Genomic DNA, 22,608 nt, shown 5'->3' with positions numbered 1-22,608 from the left:
AGGGAATGAAATACACACTCAATAGGGTATTGCACCCTCCAGGAGAGTGGGGGCAGGAAGTTGATGAGAGGAGTGGAAGGGAGGGCAGGCTTGGGGGGAGGGAAGTTGGAAGCACCCACTTCTGAAAAGGGACGTGACCAAAGTAGAGAATAGAACAAGTGGGAGGTGGGATAGGAGGGAGGGAAATATAGTCAGTCTTTTACAATATACCTACTATGTTATTGTTTTGCATTATCCACACATGTATAACCTATACTGAACTGCTTATCTTCCCAGTAAGGGTGGGTGACAAGGAAGGAAGGGAATGAATCTGGAATTTAAATTTTAAAATAAAATATTCATATACATATATATGTGCATATATATATACTATTATTAATACTATTGTACATGTAATTGGGAAATAAGATATACAGGTAATAAGGCATAGAGGTCCACTGGAAAAGTTGAAAGGGTTATGGGAGAAAATATGGGAGAGAGCAGATTGGAGGAGGGGATACCCTGTTGGACTGCTATTTTGGGGTGGTGGGTAGGGGAAAATCAGGGAGAAAATTTATAACTCAAAATCTGGCGGAAACGAATGATGTAAATCAGAAGTTAATAAAGCATTTAAATTTAAGAGAAATACACTAGTTTTTGATATTGTGCTAGAAATTCCTGTTATCTCAATTACACAAGAAAAAGAATCATAGGAAGGAAAAAAGGAAACAAAACTTTCTCTCTTTTAAATCAATTTTTTTATTTGGAACTCTAGACTGGAATCAACTAAAAAATAATGTAAACAATTGATGTGTTCCATAAAGTTGCAGGATGTAAGAAAATCCACATAAATAATATTTTTCTCTATTAACAAGAAATCCCAGAAACACCATTTAAATAAACATGAAATACATAAAATACTTGAGAATCTAATGAAATATATATATATATACAACATTATATTAATACAGAAAGTGTACTTTATAGAAGTACAGAAAGACTTAATACTGGAGAAAGAATACTCATGATTATTCCAAGTCCCCAAAATCAAAATGACAATACAACCTAAATTTATTTACATATTCATTGATGTGATATCAAACTACTAAGGGATTATTTTATAGATATACCAAAATAATTTTTAAAATACATCCAGTGTAGCAAAAGTTCAAGGATCTCAAGAGAAAAAACAAGGGGAAATGGAAGGTAAAAACATTCTGGAAAGCAATTTAGAACTATGTCCTAAAAGTTACTAGACTCCATATTTTTTGATCCATTGATACCTTTACAACATCTATTTCTTATCCCCCCACCAAAAAAGAAAAGAACCCAGAAATACATAAATACACACATACATATTCAGACATACGTGCCTATGTATGTGTGCATATACCCATTCATTCATGCATGTATGTATCTATACATATGCACACATATTATATAAATGAACACTCACATTTGTGCAAGTGTATATGCATATGCTCTTTTGGTGGTGGCAAATGTGTGAAACTAAGAGGCTGTCCATCAATAAGGAATGATCAAACAAAGCAATAACTTCTATGAAGGAAAAATAAGTGATTTATATGGAATATTAAGTTTACTAAGATATTATAACTTATTGTTTAATGTTGTCATAAATATTATGACTGCACATATTTTCTTCTTTCCTTCCATTCTTTCTTCCTTCCTCCATCCCTGTTTTTTCCTTCTCTACCTTCCTTCTTTCCTTCCTGGTATTAATACTTTTATACTCTAGCTCTCTAAAAACAAAATGTCAAATATATTACATATTTAAACTTAGTCTATCTTACATTTATGTACAGACTCAATTCCCATTAAAAGTCTTATTTCCCTGGAAAAGCCTACCAGCCTAGATATGTTCAACTGCTTTCAAAATCCACACATGAATGAATATATGAAAGGAAAATATTAAGTGATGTAAACTGTGGAAGATAAGAGGACATATAACTAATACCTAATGTGGGTCCAGAGCTTCATTTATCATCTAACTCTGAATGAAATTCTTAAGATCAGGTGCATTCTGTGACCAAGGTTTTTTGTTTAAGAAACGAAAGCAATTTCTTGAAATATGTGACCCTGATTCACAATTTACCTGAAGGTTTAGGAAATAATTCTCATTATGAAAACACAAGGTATTTGATTGAAGAATGACAAGGAGAGAGGGAGGAATTGCCAACAAGGAAAGAATAAAGACTAAAGAAGGAAACAACCAGTGAGCCCTGAATCTATCTACAATCTGTACTCTATCAATGCTGTCAATGTTGACATTCAACTTAATTCTAAATGCCTCCAATTTAATGACAGGAAATGAAAGAATTGGGAAGTGGTTTTATGATGCTAAATAGCAGAAGACAAGGAATTATCTGGTGGCTTTTACCCTAATTCAAACTAAACTCTCTGAAAGAATAAAATAAATTTTTTTCTGACTAGAGAAATATTTTTTCCAAGGAATTTTAAAATTTGAAAAATCAACACAGAAAGTCTGCATCTAATTATCTTTAACAAATTGAATTCTCACTGAAATCATGAAAATTTGGGTATCAATCATCAGCAAGGTTCTGTTTTTCAAGGTAATTGGTATTCTATTAACTACCAAAGTTAAACAGTGTATATGATATCTGAACTCTTAGAACCAGTAGTAAACATTCCACAAAGACATTGAGTTCATAAATCAAATTAGCTAACAAAGTGACAAGGAACTGGACAATTAGCCTTTATCTATTCAGACAAAACTATAGAGAAGGGGTTTCAAGATTATAGAGTAAAATTGGTAATGTCTTAATAAATCATTTTCGGTATTCCTGAAAGATTTTTTTTGCATATGAATTTCAAATAGTAATAATAAAATGATATTGATATTTACAGAAGTCTATTGTTAGCGAAGTACTTTACAAAGTTATCTCATTTGATCCTTCTAGCAAACCTGGGGGGTGGTTATTATCCCAATCTTACAGATGAGGAAAGTGAGACCAAGTTGTCCAAGGACACAGACATATAAGTGTATGAGGCAGAATTTAACCTAACCTCAGCCTGATGTCAGGTCAAGTTCTATCTATAGTTCTATCCACTATAAAATCCAGATATTCTACCACCTCATGCCCTGCAATTCAAACCTTTTTTTTTCCTTTCCTAGAATTATCAAGCTTCTATATTAAGGCTTCCTCATATTTATTGAGTTATGGTATGACCATCCTTTATACTTTGGCTAAATAGATTTAAAAAATTGCACTTATTAAGAGATTATTTGCTTATGAATAATCTCTATCAAGAAGTCAGCTGAAAAAAAAATTGAAAATAAGCACAAAATGACTCTGGACCTTGTCTTATGATAAAGTTTATGAGTAAAGTGCTTCAGCAAGCCTATGGCCTAGCATAAATATTGCTTATAATTGACTAATAAAAAATTGTTAGAGCTCAAGATTGTTAGTGTTAGATCTAAGAGGAGACTTTTGATGTTAGATATTCAATTTCTCCTCATTTTATAATAGAAGAAGATGATGTTCAGGAAGATTCAGTGGTAAGCCCTGCATCACAGAGGTTTTAATGACAGAGTTAATATTTTTGTCTGAGTCCTCTAGTTTTAAAACCAGGACTTTCTACTACATAATTTTACTTCATTAAAAATAATGCTGGTAAGTCTGTTGTAAATATAAGACATATTCTAGAAATATTGTCTTGCAAAATTACTGAACTATTTTTAAAAAAAGTTTTGCTATTTAAGTGGGTATTGACAGTTTTCTAGAAAAGTCTCTCATGGGCCATGAGCTAATTCCTTGACAATAATTAATGCTTGTTGAATAGATAATAAATAAGTGAATATCATTTACCTCAAGATATCTAAAGCATATTATATCCATATATCTTTGGCCCCTCACTTCCTTTGAGGGTAGTCTTACTGGCATTTTTCTTATCCCCATTTAAAGGTGGAAAAACTGAGGCTGGGAGAAATAAAATGTTTTCAAACCCAGGCCTCTCATGAATTCATGTCAGGTACTATTTTTAATATCACATTACTTCTTTAATTATTGGGATGCAACTAAGAAAAATTGCTACCAGTAATATAAAGAAGATGTACATAGAATCACAGAACTTGAGAGATGAAATGGACCTCAGCGGTCATTTAGGTCAACCTAGATAATTGTGCTCTCTAATTATCTTCTTAGTAATCTTTTGTAATATTGGGTTTATTTCTTCATGCCTTAGTTTAAGGATGCTGTTAGTTAGAGAAGGGTAAGAAAATGACAACCAGGACAGGCCTAAGCTTAAGGGCCCTTTTTGAATCTGAGAGAAGTGTGGCTAGGAAGAGAGACTACCATACTGTGTAGGTCAAGTGGGACACTGTTGTGTTCTCTGCAGAGCTGGACCAGGAGGACTGTTCTCACTTTTTCTTTTCCCTTCTACAGTTCTTGTTTGGAAAGGCCAAAGAAAGGACATATTAGCTTCAAATGCCTCCCCCTTCCTTTATGTGCCCAGGATATAAAAGTAGGAGTTTCTTCTAATTGGCTACTCAGAGTATACCTTCCTTCTAATAGTACTGAAAGTAGAATTGATGGCAGTTGCTAAGCTCTCAGGCAGGCTTCTCTACAAAACTTTTTTTTCCAAACATGCAGGGAAGATATTATTCTGAGAGCAAAGAGGTTGAATTTAATCAGTGCTTTTTGTTTTCTTGCCATTTGCTTTGATTGCTGTAGTTTAGCTCTTTGGCTGTTCAGTCATTATGTGTTCCTCCCCCTCCTTCCTTCCTCTTTGTTTCATTAGACTCTTTATTTTATAATTTCTTTATTGTTTGAGTTTGAAGAGTTTAGGGTTTAAATGGTTGTTTTGTTTCAAAACTACTTCTGTTTCAGAAGTTTTTCTTTCTGTACTTAACTGGTTGTAGAGATTTCTTTTTCTATCTTAAAGTGAAATGTATAAATATCATATTTAGCAAGCAATTATAATCATGCAGTTGGATCATGCTGAAAACATACACTCATTGGATTATAAATTAGCAATGTGAATGCATTTTAAAGAACATGAAGTCTAGGGGTAGCTAGGTGGAGCAATGAATAGAGTACCAGCCCTGGAGTCAGGAGGACCTGAGTTCAAATCCTGTCTTAGACACTTAACTTAGCTGTGTGACCTTGGGCATGTAGCTTAATCGCAATTGCCCTGCCCTCCCCCTTCCATAAATAAATTTTAAAAAAATGATGTCTAATCATCTTATTTTACAAATGAAGAAACTGACATTCAGAAAAGCTGTCATACCCAGAGTCAAAGAGCTAGTCAATGTCTGAGGAGGGGATTCAAACTCAGACCGTTCTGATTTTAAGTCCAATTATACCTGATTCATCTAGTATGATATTCCCAAGGATAGGAAACATGGTTTTATAGCCATCTTTCTATGTTTTCTTACTACATTTTGCTTTATACCACAATCATTTATCAATAATCCACATCTACAGTACACTCCCTTATAGTAAAACAATAATACTTTATCAAAACTGTCAAGTTCATTGATCTCAACTAAATATTTAATTTTTTGCATCCATAGTCTCTCTGCAGAGAAGAAAAGTATGTAACACTTGCCAACTATGATCAATACTGATTTCTATGTTTCTTCTGAAATTCATTAACACTTCCTGTTATCATTTAGATTATTATGGTCTTTGTGTAATTATTGTTGCTTCTGTTTCTTTTAAATTCTCACAGTCATGCAGATCCTGAATTTTTCTCTCTGATTTCCTCAGAGAAATATTATCCTCTTCCAACTGATGTGCAGTTTTTTATCTAATTTTTGACTCAAATTTTATCTTATTATAAAATTGCTAAAATATTTTCATATTTTATGGGACATTGCTCTTTCTATAATTTATCCCCTTGAGAGCATTGTCGCTTTTCTTTCTTGCTCCTCTCTTTTCTTATTTTTTAGGAGACACTTTGTTTTCCAATGCTAAGGTCCTGCAAGCAAGCTGTGTCCTGAACTTGGAATAACAAGTCTTTTGTGGTCACTTCCTGGATGAACTCTGTTGCAGCTAAATCACAGAATTATCTCAAACAAATAGAGCTAGGACAAGCCCCTGCAGGAACCACTTTCCAGTCATGAAGCCCTGCTATGAATAAACTTTGGCACTTGGCAAACTTGTCACATTGTTATTATGTCTCATTTCTGCCATGACATCTCACTGCTTTGATTCTTTGTTCAGCTACATTTATATGTATTAAGGCTTATCATCACTGCCTGGGGCCTGCTCAGTCCTAAAGCAGACACTGGCATGTGTGTCTAGTTTTCTTCCTCCAATGAAATAAAGTAGGCTTTTTGCCTATTACCTCTGTGAACTCTTTGGTTCTTTATTTTTCATAGTTGGTAGTACATATAAAATAGTTTCGTTATTAGCTATAAGGGTATGAATAGCATTGCAACTTTTTAGGTAATTACAATGATTTTGGGGAAAGATTAGTCTGATTCATAGTTCCACCTATACTGCATTAGTGTGCTCATCTTCTCATAGATCTTACTAACACTGACTGGTTTTCTGCATGTGAGGTGAGAACACCTCAGAATATCAATGTGCATTTCTCTAATTTTTGGAATATTTTCCCCACACATTTGTTTCTTTTTCCTTGTTTGCTCTTTTGTCTTTACTGTCTTTTATTTCTAATATATCTTCTATCTTCCCTCCATAAAAGTATTACTATCTTAACTTCACATAGCATGGAGGTGACATTGAGTTCTTGAAGGCTACATTAGCATAATATAAGGTCTGATAGATCCTATCAATTTGCAAAGGCATTTGGTATAGACCCTGAAATGGCTTGTGTTCATTGTCTGAAAATTAGCTAGCAAAAATTAGATATCTGCATTCAGAAGTTCTAGCAACTAGGTAGACTTTTTTTCTAGCCAAAATATGAAGACAGTCTACTTGGGCATAGATCTGCATCAATAAAGGAGTATATAAAGTAAGGAAACCAAAGCACCTTGAAATATTTAATTCATACCAAGACACATTGAGTAATTGTTTTCTTTGTGTCATTCTTCAATTGGGACTAATTACTAACTCCTGGTATAAAAAAAAGGAAAAAAAATCCCTCCATCAAAGAGTTCGCATTCTAATGAGGTATAGCTTTCCAACAAACATGTACAAACAGGCTATCTGCAGGATAAATTGGAGATAATCAACAGAAGGAAGCCATTAGCTTTAAGCTGCCTGGGAAAGGGTTCTTGCAGAAGGTAAAATTTTTGCTAGGATTTAAAGAAAGATAGGGTAGCTAGGAGATAAAGATGAAGATAAAAGTATTCCAGGCATGGGAGACAATCAACGAAAACACATGTAGTAAGGAGATGAAATACCTTGTGCAACAAATATCAGGGAGGCCAGTGTCACAGTGTCAGAAACATAATAAGTGCCTAATAAATTCTTGTTGACTGTCACTGTATCATAAAGTACATACAAAGGAGTAAGAATTTGATTATCATTAAACTTTCTCTTGCATTTTCATTTCTGTTACACTTTTAGAAATATTTTTCCCATTCTCCTTCCTTTAAACAATATCATTTTTCATGGGGTGCCATAATTTTCCACAAATGAAATTCTAATCAAGGCTTTCCCCTCTTCTGTGACCACTACACAACAACTGTCATAGTTAAAGAGCATTGGCTCTGGATTAGGATAATCCTTTTTAAATCCCACCTCTTGCACTACGTTTTGGTTTTAGGTAAGTCATTTAGCCTCTCTGATACTCAGTTTCCTTATCTGTAAATTGAGGTCCCTGGACTCAATGATCTCTAAGCATCTTTGCAGTTCAAAATCTATTCATCTATTAATATAATGCTTTGAGAGTTATAAATTTAGTATATTGCTCAACCCACAATGAACATATAACATGTGTGGTTTCACTGTCTTAATGGAATCCCTGATAAAGGTGAAAAGATATTCAATAAACTCATAGGAAAATGAAACCAAACACATGATATGACTTTTGAAGGTTACACAGTTGGTTAATGATGGGGTTTTCTTTATTTTAGATGTTAATCCCCTACAATACTGACCTAAAAGCATCACACATTTGTTCTTCCTATACTGATGTTGCTTGTACTGTTTTTAAAAATTGTACATTTATATTCAAAGTTTTTGAAAACTCAAGATTTTTTTATAATCAAGCATATGTGCAAAATTGCTGATTGACAGGAATGGTGGAAATGCTTGGAGCTCCATCTTGGTAGGATTCCCAGACGTTAGAGTTCCTCAGCATAGGACCTCCATTTATTTTACTACTTTATCAACCATAATGTTATCCCAAATTGAATGGAATTGTGATATGCTACCACTCCAGATATCATTATTGCTCATGTTCTGGCACCTTACTTTTACCAAACTTATATTCTGTGAAGATGCCCAAGCAGTGATTTTGTGATGCATGAAGCAAAGACAATGAAGCAGGGTAGAAATAAAATGAAAGCTTCATTCTACTTAACTAAACTAAGCAGAAATAAAATGAATGACCTTTATGGCTGGGATTCATAAGCCCATTAAACCCTCAATTTAGTTTTATAACTTAAAAAGCTTCTGTCCAATTTTGTAGATTTTGTAAAGGAAATAATTTCCTTTTGAAATTTTAGAATTGCTTTTGAGTTCAATTAAACCGTGGTGCCTGCTAACTGAAGCTGTTACCAGTTGACCATCCTTCTGTATTTCTTGGCCAAGTGAGCACACTCTACAATTCTCTTTATCTGCCCTTGGATGAATAATTCATTTATTGAACTCATATTTTCCAGGAACACAGATGGGAGACAGTTTCAAAAATGTGCCCTTTAATATAGTAATCTATTTTTTCTCATTAACTGCCTTTATAAACTATACTGGTGTTTCTATCCAGTCATATAGTCATATCCCATTGACTCATTTACACACCGGACTATTTCCTTTTCACTCACATTCTTTTCTAGACAAGTGAACTGTGTTACTCTGAAAATATTTTTCTACAAGGAGAACAATTGAAGTTCTCTTTACCCTTTTCCCTATGGCAAATGATAGGAAGAAATAAGAGATACTGACTATGCCAAATATTCACTTGTCACAGATTCTGAATCAGTATGTCTTAGATGTTTAATTTCATTCTGGTCATTGTTACTCTTTCAATATAATTTCTTTCATAATTTTCCTCATCTACTCCTGCATCTTGCATCCACCATGTTACCTTACACCCACAACCATCTGCTTTCCCGTATTCTATAGCACTTTTTCACAAAGATCACTTTAGTTAGGGTTTCCCGAAAGTCATGTCTGTGTATAAGATGAGAGCCTCGATGGTATAACTAACAACACAGGCAATGCCGTATGGGATGGAAAGAAATTCGGGAAAGGGAAGCAAAGTGATAAGTAGCAGTGAGGACCCCACTGAGGTTTGAATTATGAGAATTTTTAATGGATCCACTCTGCAGATTTGTTTCTTCCTCCAGTGGCATTGGACAGTAGGAATGGAGAAAAGACTCAAGGTTGATGGTTTTTAGAATTGAATGGTGGAACGATAAAGTGTAGCAAGGTAATATAGTAAACAGAGGAAGTAGGTTGGAGTGCTGAAGACTTCAGTTTGATTCCTGCTTTAGAAACTTACTAGGTGTGTCATCCTGGCTAAGTCACAAGATTTGTGCCTACATTTCATCATTTGTAAAATAAGGAAAATTATATTCCTTACCTCCCAAGTTGTTGCAAGGATAAAGATAGATAATAAATTGTAGCAGCAAGCACCCCAGCATCCCTAAGGTGGCTGCCAAGACCGGTTCTTAGATCTGCTTTTCTAAAAGAAACCAACTCAAAATGGGTTAACAATCTTGCTTTAATCAATCAAACATATCATTTACCTAGTTCAGGGAAAAAAAGGTCAGTACTCTGAACTTCAGAGTATACAGACAGAAACATTTCAAGCAGACAGGCCTCCAACTGTCCAACCATTACATGCATACCAAATCAGTTACGAGAGAGGGAAGCATCAATATCTGGGTTTTCAAAGCCAGGGGGCTCTCAATGGCTGCTCAGAGTCTCATCTGGTCAAATCACACAACACTTCTCAAAGTGAGCCCCAAAACAAAGCTTCACATCAGGGATTATATAACCTTCTCCTGGGTCAGAGAATGTAAAAATCCTCTTGACAGTCACTGCCCAATCACAAAGCACCAAGTTATGGGTGTTGCTGAAAAACAAGCCTCCTGCCTTAAGTGAACCAGGTGCACTTAACTTAGGGGCAGGGAAGATCTTAAAAATTTACATTCCTATAACATAAATGTAAAGTGCTTTGGAATCCTTAAAGTGCTATTTAGATGCTAACTGTTATTGTTATGAAGGTCAAGTACTTCTAAGGAGGTAGTAGAAGAATCCCTACTAGATTCTTGAGTGTTCCCTTACAACAAGAGCATGGCCTTTTCTGATTCCCTTAAATGCTAATGCTCTGCCTCCCAAATTATCTAGTATTTAACCCTTTTACATATACAGGGTGTCCCAACAGTCTTAGTGGAATTGTTAATGCTATTAAGGCTCAAAACTGGGCTAAGGTGTATGTCCTATATTTGTGTATATTCATTTTTTTATGCTGTATGTTTTTTTCTCCCTCACCCATATTATACTGTAAAATTCTTTCAAGTTGGGATTATTTATTTATACTTATAACTCTAGTATCTAGCATAGTATCTGCCATATATTATGCAAGGTAAGCCCTTCTATCTTCACAAGTTATCCCATGCCACCCCATTTCTTCCAGGAGATTGCCTCATCATCTACACTATCTTACTTATTGACAATGAGTTCTCATTTTTTCTCAGTTCTTATACTTTGGAATTCCTCTTCAGCCTTTGATGCTATACATCACCTCTTCTTGATATTCCATTCTCTCTAGGTGTTGGGGCACCCATTTGTCCTGGTTCTTCTCCTGTCTACATGACCTTTCCTCAGTCTCCTTTTCTGGATCATCAACCAGATCCTTCCAATTAGTTACTCCACATGTCCAAACTACATTTTCACCCATCTAGGGACATTTAATGAGAAGGTACTTTCCTTGACATGTTCCACCATATATTGCTGCCCTTAATCTTATCCTCTCCCACTAGGGTGTTTACCCCAATGATAATTCTGCTCCTTTTTCTTCCCCTACGCATTCTCTTGTTATTGTTCCTGTTCTTCTTGGGGTTTTTTGTTATTCTTCTTCTTTTCCTTTTTTATTTCCTCTCATTCTTCTTCATCTTGCCTACAGACAAGTCTCTCCCATTCCTTCAAATTAATTTAAAACAACCTTCACTTGCCTATTATCTCCTTAGTTGTCATTCCATATTCCACTCTTTCACCAATATATTCAAAGGAGCTATTTTCACTAATTTCTTTCATTTTTTCACTCCCTCCTCATTCTTCATCTTCTTATAACAGGGATTTCAAACCTATCATTTACTTAAAGTACTGTTTCAAAAGTCTCATATGATCTAATTACCAAATCCATTGGGTTTTTTCTAAGTGTTCATATTTCTCAGTCTCTGTCTCTTCAAAATGTTGACAATCCTACTTCCTTTAGATACATATACTTTCTCTCTTTTTTGGCTACCATGACACTTTCTTTTCTTGGTTGTCCTTTTACCTGAACGATCATATCTCAGTATCCTTTGGGGGTTTACAATCCTTCTTCCACCTACTTTGTTGATTTTTCTCAAGGCTCTGTTTTGGGTTGTCTTCTTATATCTTCTCATTATTTGCCATTGGTAAACTCATTATCTTCTTTAGAGTGAGTTATTCTTTCTACTCAAGTAACTTTCAAATAAAATTAATAACTGGCATTTATATAATACTTTCAAGCTTTGCAAAATGCTTTAAAACATCTTGTTTGATTTTCATAATTATTCAAGAAGGTAGGTGATTCTATTATCCTTATTTCACAGTTAAGGAAATTGAGGCAGTCAGAGGTTAAGTGGTTTGCCCAGCTAGTAAGAGCTCAATAGCATATTTCAACTCATCTTCCCTAACAGCAGGTTCAACATTATATAAGCTGCATCCTCTAACTACCTCTATCAATATAAATTATAATATTCAATCCTTTTTTGAATTTCCCAATCTCTAAATACCTGCTAAGCACCAGTAAATTTTCTCCATTAGACTCAAGATGTCTCAAATTGACCTCTTCATTTCCCTCTTAATTCAGTCCCTCCTCCAAATTTTCTTACTTACATGAAGGTCAACATTATCTTCCTTTAAATGAAAACTCAGGTTGATCTTTGCCTTCTATCTCTATGCCCTCATATTCATTGGCAGTTAAAATCTACCAATTATAATTCTAAATACGTCTTTCCCATAAATCCTTCACCTAATCTCTGCTCTTAATTATATCACTCTAATTTAGAGCATCATCACTACTTTTATTGGCTACTGTCATAACCTCCTAACTTTTCTCCTTTACTTCCTTCCCTCCTGTGCCCAATCTATCCTTCACAAAGCTGCCAATATATGCTTACTAAAGCAGAGCATCACTTACTTCTCCCTATGGGCTCTAGATATTTTTTAAAAGAAAAATCATGATGTGGTTTATCATTAAGGATCTCTAAAATCTAACATCAATCTAACTTTCTAGCCTTATTTTATATTACTCCTCTTTAACCTTTTCTATGCTCCATCTAAATTGGTGTAATGGTAAGCACAGACATAGTTCACACCTTGTTTCAGCTATTGAATTAGCACCTTGTTTGAGTTCAAGTTTCTTTTGAGCCTTGTATCAAGTTTCTTAAGAAACAGAACATATAATCCCCACAACTTGTGAACCCTAGAACTCATGAACTCCTGAAGCAGGAAGCGGAGGAGCAAATGACCATATATAAGGAGAATTTCCAGGCTAGAGACAGCAGACTTGAGAAGAGGACTCTTCTGGTGGCAGAGTCAAGAAGGAGAAAACTTGTGGTATCCCAGCACTTGTTTTGTTCTGTCTGTGTTGGTTGTTTGTGATACTTTGTACAGAAGCTCTGGGACCTTACTGGAAGACCTGGAAGAGGATTTTCTGGTTGTATGTTTACAGAAGTCCTAGAAGAGGGTTTTGGAGGTCCTGGGACTTTACTGATGATTAGTGCTGATCTCTTGGACCTTATTTGTGGGTCTGTGTTGATTTCTATGTTGACGATTTGTATTGAGTTCTCAGACCTTGTTGGTGGGTCTGAGCTGATTTCACAACAGATAGTTATTTGATGATGGTGCCAGCAATGTGTATGACTATTATTGTGGCTCTGTCAAGCTTTGTCTTCCCAGAAATAGGAACTGTGAAGGAATTGAGGTGTACTGGACACTGTGAACTTCAATATGGAATGGGAACTTGATAAAGAACTGGACAAGGAGTTGGAAAAGAAACTGGGAGCTGACTGCCTTTGAACCCAGCTAACAGTTGGAGCTGGTACCGTGGAAGAGGAACCATGGAAGCTGAGAGCCAGCCTCCAGTCAAGCTGAAAGAAGACTTTACTTGGATATAGTGTACTGACTGAGAAGGTTATGATTTACTGTGACCTAGGGGTGGACAACTTTGACTTTTGTATGTTATGATGGAATTAAGGACTTTGTGATTAACTAAAGGAATGTACTTTGTTTAAAACTATGTGACCACTTTGGTGAAAATAATGTGGCCATTTTAGTGATAAGCTGTTGAGTTGTGACATGGTGAATCCTATATTTTAATTTTTCTGTGATAAGTTGTAACATTGTGAATACTGTACCTTGATTGTCTATGAATGTTTGCTCTGATTCGTTTTTGAATAAATACAGAGCTCACAACACTGTGTAATCAGAAGCTTGAAAGCTGTTCACAGCAGTAGTCCTCTGGAAAGCTGCTTTTGTGTGGCTTTGCAGTTGGACTACTAGATGTTTCCTGAATTCAACATACTAACTCTTATTTCCATTCATTGATTAAAAGTTTCCATCATGCCTCAAGTGTACTCTTTTATCATTTCTGCCTTTCTGAATCCTACTTATTCAAGATTCTACTCAGATGCCAAATCCTAGACCTCACTTTTTATTAACATCTCAATTGAAAGTATCCTTCCCCTTGTAAAATATTCTTAAAGTACTTTTCCTGATTTCTCTTTGACCCCCTTCTTTCACACCTTATTTTCTTTGATATTGATATACATCTATGACATGTTTCATAGATGGAATTTTTGTTATTTGATTCTATCCCCAGAGCCTAGGGCACAGACATACACAGAGTATGCCCTTGAGACATATTTTTTAATTACATTGAAACTTTTGTCATAGTTATAGATGGAACTTGCTAGACTTTGAAAGATATTTAACTGTTCAATTCAATAGACACTTATTTAGCACCTTCCATGTAAAGAAGAAAGTGCAATGTAATGACAGATATAAAGATGACTAAGGATAGTTTAGTCACTCTTAAAGAAATTGTTGTCTACCAGGGGATAGTACATGATCATGTAACAGAGTTAGGAATGAGGTTCCATCATATAGCCTATTGCATAGGATCCAAGTGGTACTGTACATTAGTTCATTTCACCAACTCTCACTCCTTCCTAGCTACTATCAAATCATTTCCAAATTAATCATCTGTCTGGGTGACAAGGAAATTGAGAAATATGCCCTGATATTACTTCACAAATTAATGTCATTGCTTAATTTTCATAATAAATTATTTCTGAGCTATCAAACCAATTTATAAATTGAAAAAAAAACTTTCCTTATAAACTTTTGTTCTATATGCCTCAGTCTGTTTTTCTTTTTGTCCCACTCTCTCTGACCTACTTTCTTTTTATTCAAACTCCTGATCTCAAATCCTGATCTGTGTAACATGTGTTCCTAAATATACAAATTATTAATGATATAATAAAGAATAATATATACATGTATGTGTATAAACACATATGTATGCACATATATGTACACATACATATGTATAGTCTATATATTCTATCACACACACTAACACATTAAATATTTCAACTATGTATATTATCAGAGAGAGAAATCCAAATCAGTGAGACTCTAACCAGAGGCTATAAATACTGACTTCTCTCAGGGAATCAGTTAAAGTAATTTATCAGGCAGAGTCAAAATGGCAGAGTAAATGCAGTGACTTGCTTGAGATATCCCCCAAATCCCTCCAGACACCTGTAAAAAAATGACTCTAAATTCTAGAGCTACAGAACCCACAAAATGACAGAGTGAAACATATCTCCAGCCCAAGAGAGCCTGGGAGGTCTACAGGAAGGGTATATTACACCAGGCTGGGAGTTCAGTATGGGCCCCACCTGCATAGATGGGGTGGAGCAGGCCTCAGGACACTCAATCGGTGGCAGCCGTCCTGGTTTCCAGGCTTCTTAACCCACAAATGCCTAAGACAGCATAGAAGGTCAGTGGGAAAACTCTGTGGGACCTGGGTGAGAGAGGAACATGGTCCAGCTATGATCCAGCCCCAACCCTGGGGTAGCAGAGGTGGTGACAGCAACTGAGGCAGCAACAGCAACAGCAGCAGCAACAGCAGCAGCAGCAGTGGCTGTTTCCAGAGCTCTGGGAACACAAATGGTATGGGATAATGAAGCTGATACAAAACTCCTGAAGCATGGGAAAGTGCACTCACCACCACTCCTATCCCTGGCCCCACTGTAAGCAGAATCCCAGCTTGAAAAACAGTTAGAAGTCAAGTATTTGACTGGAAAGATGGGTAAACAGCATAAAAATCTCAGACTATACAATCTTACTTTGGTGACAAAGAAGATAAAAACATACAATGAGAAGAAGACAACAAAGTCAAAGCTCCTATATGCAAAACATCCAAGAAAATTATTAATTGGTCTCAAGTCATGCAAGAGCTCAAAAATGATTTTGAAAATTGAGTAAAAGAAGTAGATGAAAAAATGGCAAGAGAAATAAAAGTAATGCAAGAAAATCATGAAAAACAAGTCAACAGCTTGCTAAAGGAGACCCCCCAAAATACTGAAGAAAATAACACCTTATAAAATAGACTAACCCAAATCACAAATGAGATCCAAAAAAACTAATGATGAGAAGAATGCCATAAAAAACACAAACAGCCAGGTGGAAAAGGAGATCCAAAAGCTCAATGAAGAATATAATTCCTTCAAAATTAGAATGGAGCAAACAGAAGCTAATGACTTTATGAGAAACCAAGAAATTATAAAATATCACCAAATGAATGAAAAAGTAGAAGACAATGTGAAATATCTCAATGGAAAAACCACTGGGCAGATTGAGGGAGGGTGTAGTCAGAAGCAAATGCTTTTGAAAAGGGACAGGGTGAAAACAGAAAATGGAATAAGTGGAGGTGTAGGATATAATAGAGAGAAAATATTGTTAGTCTTTTACAACAGGACCATTATCAATTTTGTTTTTAATTTATTTACTTTTAGTTTACAACATTCAGTCCCACAAGTTTTTGAGTTCCAAATTTTCTTCCCCTCCTTCTCCTTCCCCCTACCCCCACCCATGGTGGCATGCAATCTGATACAGGTTCTACTTATACCTTAACACTAAACATTAGTCAAGTTGTAAAGAAGAATTGCGTACAATGGAATGAACAATGAGGGAGAAGAAATAAAACAAAACAAAACAAAAAGGGGAGAGAGCAAATAGTTTGCTTCAATCTGAATTCAGACTCCATAATTCTTTCTCTGGATCTGGATAGTACTTTCTATCATGAGTCTTTTGGAGTTGTCTTATAACCTTGCATTGCTAAGAGGAGCCCAGGCTATCAACATTAGTCATCACAGATACAGTGTGTCTATAATTGTGTATAAGATTCTCCTGGTTCTGCTCTCTTCATGCAGCATCAGTTTTTACAAGTCTCTCCAGGTTATTATGAAGTCCGCCTGCTCCTCATTTCTTAGTGTACAATAAAATTCCATTACATTCATATACATAACTTGTTTAGCCATTCCCCAATTGAAGGACATTCCTTTGATTTCCAATTCTTTGCCATAACTAAAAGCTGCTGTAATTTTTTTTTTTAAATACAGGTACTCCTTCCACTTGCATGATGTCTTTGAGATACAGCACTAGAAGTGGTATTGCTGGGTCAAAGGGTATGTACATTTTTTATAGCCCTTTGAGCATAGTTTCAAATTTCTCTCCAGAATGGTTGAATCAGTTTACAAATCTACCAACAATGCATTGGTGTTCCAATTTTCCCACATCTTTTCCAGCATTTATAGTTTTCCTCTATTGTCATCTTAGCCAATCTGACCAGTGAGATGTGGTCACTCAGATTTGTTTTGATTTGTATTTCTCTAGTCAACAGTGATTTAGAGTACTTTTTCATATGATTATAGAAATCTTTAATTTCTTCCTCTGATAACTGCCTGTTCATATCCTTTACCCATTTATCAATTGGGGAATGACTTGTATTTTTATAAATTTGATTCAGTTCTCTGTATATTTTAGAAAAGAGGCCTTTGTCAGAGATACTCATTATAAAAATTTTTTTCCCAATTTTCAGCTTCCCTCCTAACGGTTACATTGGCTTTGTTTGCACAAAAACTTGTTAATTTAATGTAATCAAAATTACCAATTTTGCATTTTATAATGCACTTTACCATAAATCTTAGAAAAGGCAAAGGAGAGACTATGCTATCACTCCTTGCACAGGTTTCGATAATACACTTAGACAATACTGGAGAATCAAGTAAAAAATTACTTGAAATAATAAATAACTTTAGCAAAGTTGCAAAATATAAAATAAATCCACATAAGCCCTCGGTATTACTATTTATTTCTAAAAAAATAAAACTCAACAGCAGGAAATAGAAAGAGAAATTACATTTAAACTTATTGTAGACATTAAAAATATTTGGGAGACTTCCTGACAAAACAAACCCAGGAACTACATGAACACAATTACAAAACATTTTTTTCACACAAATAACATCAGATCTAAATGACTGGAAAAACATCAGGTGCGCATGGTTAGGCCTAGCTAATATAATAAAAATGACAATTTTACCTAAATTAATTTGCCCTTTTAGTGCCATACCAATCAAATTATCAAAGAAATATTTTACTGAACTATAAAAAATAATAGCAAAATTCATCTGAAAAAAACAAAAGGTCCAGAATATCAAGGGAATTAATAAAAAAAAATGCTAGGTAGGGTGGCCTAATCATACCATGTTTTTAACTGCATTATAAAGCAGTAATTAAAACTACTTGATTCTGACTGAGAATTAGAGTGGTGGATCAGTGCAATTCATTAGGTTCACAAGACACAGTAGTCAATGATTATAGTAATCTAGTGTTTTAAAAACGTGAGTTCAGCTTCTGGGATAAGAACTCACCATTTGACAAAAGCTGCTGCGAAAACTGGAAAATAGTATGGCAGAAACTGGGCATAGACCAATATCTTACACTGTATACCAAAATGAAGTCTAAATGAGTTTCTGAGTGAGATGCATAGGCTGATACCATAAGAAATCTGGGAGAGCAAGGAATAGTTTAACTGTCAGATTTATGGAGAAGGAAAGGATTTTTGACCAAACAACATAACAAAATGCAAAATGGGTGATTTCGATTACATTAAATGGAAACGGTTTTGTCCAAACAAAGTCAATGTAACCAAGGTGAGGAGGAACGCTGAAAATTAGGAAAGAATTTTTGCAACCAGTATCTCTGATATGGAAGTGTTTTGCATAACTTCATATATATAACCTCTTTTGTTTGGCTTCTCAATGAGGGTGGTAGAGAGGGAAGAAGGGAGAGAATTTGAAACTCAAAGTTTTAAAAACAAATATTAAAAATTGTTTTGCATGCAACTGGGCAATAAGATACACAGGCAATTGGGTATAGAAATCTATCTTGTCCTACAAAAAAGTAAGGTGTAAGGGGTAAGGGGGGGTGGATAAGGGGTGATAGAAGGGAGGGCAGAATGGGGGAAGGTATAATCAGAATGTGTTCCATCTCAGCATTGGCGGAAGGGGAAAGATGGGGAGAAAATTTGGAACCCAAAATCTTGTGGAAATTAATGTTGAAGACTAAAAATAAATAAATATTTTTAAAAGAAAATAAATAAAATAAAATCAACTTGTTGATCAAAATAAAAAGAATGTTCTCAGGAACTTTCCTTTGTATATTTTTTTCCACATAATATATTTAAACTCAGTCTCTCAAAAATCTCTAGTTAACTTATGTAGTCTATTCAGTAAATAAATTTTCTTAATCCTTTCTCTCTGTGCCCTTCAGTTTTTCTCCATCGTTAGCACTATACTCTCTCAAGATTATGGTTAACCAACTCTGTGAGATTCTATTCCCTCTTTCTTAGAGACTCAGTAAAAATGTTCAAATTTCTAATAAAATAATATTGATGCTGGGGTTATATACACATATGCAAATATTTTGAAAAAAGTTTCAAGAGACATAGAAGTAGCATGTTCTGATCATTAAGGACTATCTGTATAAATAGATGAAGAATAAGTTCAAAATAAGGAATGTTTCATAATCCAGTTAATTTGGAATGCAGAACATGTAGAGAGGAGTAAGACTTCAAAACATGATCAGAAACATACCAAGAAGGAAGTTAAGGAGTTTCTAATTTATCTTATAGGCCACAGTGATGGGAAGTGCTGTGAAGTTGGCATAGGTTTTACAATAAAAATTAATCTCATCCACAAACTTGTATGCCTCCAAAAATGTGAATGACAGACTCATGATAATGCAATTGCCACTTGCAGGACAGTAGCATAACACTACTATCATCAGTGTGTATGCTCCCAGTGATGAACCCTGATGAGGTCAAAGAAAAATTTTACACTAAACTACAGACTCTCTATCAATGTCCCAATGTATCAATGTACCAATGTTCCAAAAGAGGACAAACTTACAATTCTTGGAGACTTTAACCCCAGAGTAGGCACAGACTATTAGACATGATTGAGCAATGGGGTCAGAAACAGCAACAGCATAGTATTCTCAAATGATTGTAATCAATTAATGCTGAAGCAACTGAAGATACACCTCTAGTCAAAGTCAATTAATCTTTAGCTCAACTTTCATCTGAAGAGGTATTGAAAGCCATTAAGCTCCTATCCTGTGGCAAAGCACCTAGTGCTGATTCTATTCCAGCTAAGATTTATAAGATGGGGCTCCACTGCTCATTCAAAAGTGAACTAAATTTTTCTGGGTTATATGGCAAGAAAAGGTTATCCCCTAGGAGTTCATGAGACATCCGTTGTTCGTATATATATACATATATGTATATATACATATATATGTATGTATGTAAGAAAATAGGTTGTCCTGTGACAATCACAGAGGGATTTCTCTCTTAATCATTAGTGGAAAGATCCTTGCCAGACCCCTTCTTAATAGGATGATCCTTCACCTGGAAGATACTTCACCTGTGAAACAGTGTGGTTTCAGAAAGGACCAAGAAATGGTCGATATGGTATTTAATGCCTGACAACTCCAGGAGAAATTCCAAGTGCAGGATAGAGGTTTGTAAGCAAGGATCATCTATTTGACCAAGGTCTTTGATACTATAAATCATGAGGGCTTATGGAAGATCATTGCAAAATTTGGTTGAGAAGCTCATCAGTATTGTATATCAGGTTCATGACAGCATGCTTGCACAATTTCTGGGAAACAGAAAAAGCTCTCGCACTTTCTCAGTCACTAATGAACTGAAGCAGAGTTTTGTAGTTTGGAATCAGTGCGTAATATTTTTCGTTTGCAGATAATTGTATACTATGATCTCTTGAGCTGAAATGCAACAAAGTATGTATCAATTCTTTGCTGTCTGTGTTAATTTTGGCCTAAGAATTAACACCAAGAAAATAGAGATTTTCTACCAACCACAGACACCATCCAGTATACTTTCGAGGGATCTACACGTAGGTGATGAGGTTGATGTGCACATTGCCAGATCTCGTTCAATGTATGGGGTGAGGTAGGGGGACTTCAAAGGAAAGTGTGGAAGAGCAGAGGTGTTGGACTCTCTCATAAACTGAAGTCTACCCACCCGGTCATTGTGCTGATCTCACAGTTATATGCCTGGACACTGAATTACTTCCATTTAATTTGTCCTAGGAAGATTCTGGAGATTACCTGACAAGATAAGGTACTGGACACTGAGGTCTTTTCTTGAGTTGATCTGCCAAGTATTTGAACTCTATTACAGAGAGCACAGTTCTCATGGGCTGGCTACGTTGTTTGAATACCAAACATGTATTTCCCTAAAAGACTGTCTTACAGACAACTCATGCAGGGAAAGTGCTCACATGGAGGTCAGGAAAATTCAGACATTCTCAAGGTCTCTTTGGAAAACTTTAGAATCCATTATGAGGCATGAGAGACACTGGCACAGGACCACCCAGATGGTCTCCCTGTATCAAAGAAGGCACAGTGTTTGATGAGCAAAGAAGAATTGTAGTAGCTCAAAAGGAACATGAGACACATATTTTGTTTTGCTTTTTGGAGGGGGAAGGCAGGGCAGTTGGGGTTAAGTGGCTTACTTGCCCAAGGTCATACGACTAGTAAGTGTTAAGTGTCTAAAACCGGATTTGAACTCAGGTCCTCCTGAATCCAGGGCTGGTGCTCTATTCACTGTGCCACCTACCTGCCATGAGATACACAAATTTAGAGACATCTTCATTCCAAATATCCATATGGATTATTTGTGCCCAACCTTTGGTAGAATCTTTTGTGCTTGTATTTACGATCAGCCAAAATTGGGTATGCTGTACCTTGACCTCAACATAGTGATGTCATTATGGTCCTCTTTAAGAAGGAAAGACAATAACCAGGGAACTGCCATAGGTTTTTGTGTGAGAACATGACAAGGGTAGACCTATGAATTATAAAGAAAATTTTGACAATTATGTTAATGATGGAGGGGGAAACATTAAAGGCAAGGTCATCAGTTTATTGGGTATAGAAGTGGTGCAGGTGAAATGTTTATAGTGAACATGTGACAAGAGAGACTGTGAGTGAAGTTTGAGATTTTATGGGGATAGGCTCAACAAGATATGACAAATGCTGAGTCTGGGGTTTGGGGGGAGGTCATGAGAGAGCAGAGACAAATCTCTTAGATATCAAGCCTGGGTGACTGGTCACCAATTATTTATTATCACATCTTCCATGGCACTACTAGGTCAGGTATACTTTGTTCAACTTATAAAAATAAACATTGGCAATTTTGCTTCCAATATCTAACAAAAAAATGAGTAATATCTAACAGTGATTATAGTAAGAAAAAACATTGATTATAGGTGGATTGTTTGGATTTGAAAATGCTAGAATGTGGAACTTGACAATTCCATTCTATATGTATTTATTTTTATTCCAAGGTACTTAATTCTCTATCTTCTCTCTGATGTCCTGTACATACTTGCTAAGGGGATTTTGAGAGTGCTCATTGACCTCATATAAATATGAGTCAATGAGTAGAATTTAGATCCAGATTTTCCCCTTCACCTTTATTTTAACATATTTGATGTTATTTATTGTAAAGGTGAGAGATATGCATCTTTCATGATGATTTGTTTCCAAAAACATAAGATGAAAACTTTGTGTTTTTTTTTGTTTTGTTTTTGTTTGTTTCTCTTTCTAGCAGATTGGGAAATAAAATACCCAGATAAATTAGCTTAGGATATCCATTAAG

This window comes from Petaurus breviceps, unplaced genomic scaffold (assembly GCF_028583685.1).
Source record: "Petaurus breviceps papuanus isolate PSGF00001 unplaced genomic scaffold, PetGlider_PUasm1.0 42, whole genome shotgun sequence".
Classification (NCBI taxonomy): Eukaryota; Metazoa; Chordata; class Mammalia; order Diprotodontia; family Petauridae; genus Petaurus; species Petaurus breviceps.
The sequence above is the reverse complement of the archived record's forward strand: the minus strand, read 5'-3'. Positions refer to the sequence as shown.